Below are 5,000 nucleotides of genomic sequence, written 5' to 3'. Positions count from 1 at the left end.
TCCACGCGGAGTCGCCCTGCCCGAACGTGTTTCGCCGGCTTTACGGCTGGGGATTTCAACCCGCTAGGTCTCTGCGGGGCGCCTCCACGCTTAGGCGCCCCGCTCAACCGTGTTTCGCCGGATTTACAGCTGGGGATTTCAACCCGCTCGGTCACTGCGGGGCGCCTCCACGCTTAGGCGCCCCGCTCAACCGTGTTTCGCCGGCTTTACGGCTGGGGATTTCAACCCGCGCGGCTACCGGCATCGGTCTTACGGGCGCCTCCACGCTTAGACGCCCTGCCCGAACGTGTTTCGCCGGCTTTACGGCTGGGGATTCCAACCCGCTCGGTCTCTGCGGGGCGCCTCCACGCTTAGGCGCCCCAATGAACCGTGTTTCGCCGGCTTTACGGCTGGGGATTTCAACCCGCGCGGCTACCCGCATCAGTCTTACGGGCGAAACTCCACGCGGAGTCGCCCTGCCCGAACGTGTTTCGCCGGCTTTACGGCTGGGGATTTCAACCCGCTAGGTCTCTGCGGGGCGCCTCCACGCTTAGGCGCCCCGCTCAACCGTGTTTCGCCGGCTTTACGGCTGGGGATTTCAACCCGCTCGGTCACTGCGGGGCGCCTCCACGCTTAGGCGCCCCGCTCAACCGTGTTTCGCCGGCTTTACGGCTGGGGATTTCAACCCGCGCGGCTACCGGCATCGGTCTTACGGGCGCCTCCACGCTTAGACTCCCTGCCCGAACGTGTTTCGCCGGCTTTACGGCTGGGGATTTCAACCCGCTCGGTCTCTGCGGGGCGCCTCCACGCTTAGGCGCCCCAATTAACCGTGTTTCGCCGGCTTTACGGCTGGGGATTTCAACCCGCGTGGCTACCCGCATCGGTCTTACGGGCGAAACTCCACGCGGAGTCGCCCTGCCCGAACGTGTTTCGCCGGCTTTACGGCTGGGGATTTCAACCCGCTCGGTCTCTGCGGGGCGCCTCCACGCTTAGGAGCCCCAATGTACCGTGTTTCGCCGGCTTTACGGCTGGGGATTTCAACCCGCTCGGTCTCTGCGGGGCGCCTCCACGCTTAGGCGCCCCAACGAACCGTGTTTCGCCGGCTTTACGGCTGGGGATTTCAACCCGCTCGGTCTCTGCGGGGCGCCTCCACGCTTAGGCGCCCCAATGAACCGTGTTTCACCGGCTTTACGGCTGGGGATTTCAACCCGCGCGGCTACCCGCATCGGCCTTACGGGCGAAACTCCACGCGGAGTCACCCTGCCCGACCGCTTTTTGCCGGCTTTACGGCTGGGGATTTCAACCCGCATCGGTCTTACGGGCGCCTCCACGCTTAGACGCCCTGCCCCACCGTGTTTCGCCGGCTCTACGGCTGGGGATTTCAACCCGCTTGGTCCGTGTTTTTCGGTAACATATTCGTGTTCGTTGCCCCCGACGGGCCGTGTTTTTCGGTAACAAAATCGTGTCTTTTGTCCCCGCTGCACCGTGTTTTTTGCCCCCGCTCAACCGTGTTTTTTGCCCCCGCTCAACCGTGCTTACTGCCCCCGCTCAACCGTGTTTTTTCGGTAACATAATCGTGTTTTCGGGTAACATAATCTTGTTTTTCGGGCCATTTTACACCGACGGAGGCACCCACAGGGGCCATGTACACCTCGCTTGGCATGTACATGAGGGGCTGCCTCTTCCAAAAATCCTTCCCCCCTATAGGGGAATATGCATTTTCGGTCTCCAGCCACGCCCAGGGTTACCACCCCCTGGAAATCCCCCAGGTTTACCCCGCATTTTATGTGGATGCATAGATTCAGACCGCCCTGCTCCACCGCTTTTGGCCATTTTTGCCCAACGTTAGCCGCTTCGGCTTGCCGCTGGACTGTTTTCGGGCCTTTTTCACCGACGCTTGGCCGTATCCGCTTAGTTTTCCCCAACGCTTGGCCGCATCCGCTTAGTTTTCCCCCGCTGGACTGTTTTCGGGTCACTTTTGCCCAACGTTAGCGGCTTCCGCTTGCCGCTGGACTGTTTTCGGGCCCTTTTTCACCGACCCTTGGCCGTATCCGCTTAGTTTTCCCCAACGCGTGGCCGCATCCGCTTAGTTTTCCCCCGCTGAACTGTTTTCGGGTCACTTTTGCCCAACGTTAGCCGCTTCCGCTTGCCGCTGGGCTGTTTTCGGGCCATTTTTCCCCAACACTTGGCCGTATCCGCTTAGTTTTCCCCAACGCGTGGCCGCATCCGCTTAGTTTTCCCCCGCTGAACTGTTTTCGGGTCAGTTTTGCCCAACGTTAGCCGCTTCCGCTTGCCGCTGGACTGTTTTCGGGCCAATTTCCACCGACTCTTGGCCGTATCCGCTTAGTTTTCCCCAACGCGTGGCCGCATCCGCTTAGTTTTCCCCCGCTGAACTGTTTTCGGGTCACTTTTGCCCAACGTTAGCCGCTTCCGCTTGCCGCTGGACTGTTTTCGGGCCAATTTCCACCGACTCTTGGCCGTATCCGCTTAGTTTTCCCCAACGCGTGGCCGCATCCGCTTAGTTTTCCCCCGCTGAACTGTTTTCGGGTCAGTTTTGCCCAACGTTAGCCGCTTCCGCTTGCCGCTGGACTGTTTTCGGGCCAATTTCCACCGACCCTTGGCCGCATCCGCTTAGTTTTCCCCAACGCGTGGCCGCATCCGCTTAGTTTTCCCCCGCTTAACTGTTTTCGGGTCAATTTTCCCCAACGTTAGCCGCTTCCGCTTGCCGCTGGGCTGTTTTCGGGCCATTTTTCCCCAACACTTGGCCGTATCCGCTTAGTTTTCCCCAACGCGTGGCCGCATCCGCTTAGTTTTCCCCTGCTGAACTGTTTTCGGGTCACTTTTCCCCAACGTTAGCCGCTTCCGCTTGCCGCTGGGCTGTTTTCGGGCCATTTTTCCCCAACACTTGGCCGTATCCGCTTAGTTTTCCCCAACGCGTGGCCGCATCCGCTTAGTTTTCCCCCGCTGAATTGTTTTCGGGTCACTTTTGCCCAACGTTAGCCGCTTCCGCTTGCCGCTGGACTGTTTTCGGGCCAATTTCCACCGACTCTGGGCCGGATCCGCTTAGTTTTCCCCAACGCTTGGCTGCATCCGCTTAATTTTCCCCAGCTGAACTGTTTTCGGGTCACTTTGTCCCAACGTTAGCCGTTTCCGGTTACCGCTGGACTGTTTTCGGGCCATTTTCCACCGACTCTTGGCCGTATCCGCTTGGTTTTGCCCAACGCTTGGCTGGTTCCGCTTAATTTCCCCCAGCTGAACTGTTTTCGGGTCACTTTTGCCTAACGTTAGCCGTTTCCGCTTGCCGCTGGACTGTTTTCGGGCCAATTTCCACCGACACTTGGCCGCATCCGCTTAGTTTTCCCCAACGCGTGGCCGCATCCGCTTAGTTTTCCCCCGCTGAACTGTTTTCGGGTCACTTTTGCCCAACGTTAGCCGCTTCCGCTTGCCGCTGGGCTGTTTTCGGGCCATTTTCCACCCACGCTGGCACCGACGGGGCCATGTACACCCACGCGCGTGTACATGAGGGGGCACCCATTTTTGAAAACCTTGCCCCCCTATAGGGGAATATGCATTTTGAGGCTCTAGCCACGCCCAGCGTTACCACCCCCTGAAAATCCCCCAAGTCAAAATCACCCATGTAAAATATTCAAAAAACACTCAAAAAATCACAAAAAATTTATAAAATCAAATAAATTCAAAAAAATTCAAAAAAATTCAAAAAAATTCAAAAATTCAAAAAAAGTCCAAAAACTTCAAAAATTTCAAAAATTCAAAAAAATTTCAAAAAAAATTTCAAAAATTTGCCCCGCTGAACTGTTTTCGGGTCAGTTTTGCCCAACGTTAGCCGCTTCCGCTTGCCGCTGGACTGTTTTCGGGCCAATTTCCACCGACTCTTGGCCGTATCCGCTTAGTTTTCCCCAACGCGTGGCCGCATCCGCTTAGTTTTCCCCCGCTGAACTGTTTTCGGGTCACTTTTGCCCAACGTTAGCCGCTTCCGCTTGCCGCTGGGCTGTTTTCGGGCCATTTTTCCCCAACACTTGGCCGTATCTGCTTAGTTTTCCCCAACGCGTGGCCGCATCCGCTTAGTTTTCCCCCGCTGAACTGTTTTCGGGTCACTTTTGCCCAACGTTAGCCGCTTCCGCTTGCCGCTGGACTGTTTTCGGGCCAATTTCCACCGACTCTTGGCCGTATCCGCTTAGTTTTCCCCAACGCGTGGCCGCATCCGCTTAGTTTTCCCCCGCTGAACTGTTTTCGGGTCAGTTTTGCCCAACGTTAGCCGCTTCCGCTTGCCGCTGGACTGTTTTCGGGCCAATTTCCACCGACTCTTGGCCGTATCCGCTTAGTTTTCCCCAACGCGTGGCCGCATCCACTTAGTTTTCCCCCGCTGAACTGTTTTCGGGTCACTTTTCCCCAACGTTAGCCGCTTCCGCTTGCCGCTGGGCTGTTTTCGGGCCAATTTCCACCGACACTTGGCCGCATCCGCTTAGTTTTCCCCAACACGTGGCCGCATCCGCTTAGTTTTCCCCCGCTGAACTGTTTTCGGGTCACTTTTGCCCAACGTTAGCCGCTTCCGCTTGCCGCTGGACTTTTTTCGGGCCAATTTCCACCGACTCTGGGCCGGATCCGCTTTGTTTTCCCCAACGCGTGGCCGCATCCGCTTAGTTTTCCCCCGCTTAACTGTTTTCGGGTCACTTTTCCCCAACGTTAGCCGCTTCCGCTTGCCGCTGGGCTGTTTTCGGGCCAATTTCCACCGACTCTTGGTCGGATCCGCTTAATTTTCCCCAGCTGAACTGTTTTCGGGTCATTTTAGCCCGACGGGGGCACCGACGGGACTGTTTTCGGGCCATTTTGCACCGACGCTTGGCCGCATGCGCTTAGTTTTGGGGCCATTTTTCACTGACGGCTGGTCGCATCCGCTTAGTTGCCCCCGCTTGGCTGATTTTTGCGCCGTTTTTTTTGTTGAACTTCAGGTTTCAAACTTCCAATTTTTTTCAAAATATCAAAAAAGTATTCCAATATCC

The sequence above is a fragment of the Carex rostrata genome, chromosome 3 (genome assembly GCF_964058835.1).
Source record: "Carex rostrata chromosome 3, lpCarRost1.2, whole genome shotgun sequence".
NCBI classification, from domain to species: domain Eukaryota; kingdom Viridiplantae; phylum Streptophyta; class Magnoliopsida; order Poales; family Cyperaceae; genus Carex; species Carex rostrata.
This window is presented reverse-complemented; position numbering follows the sequence as displayed.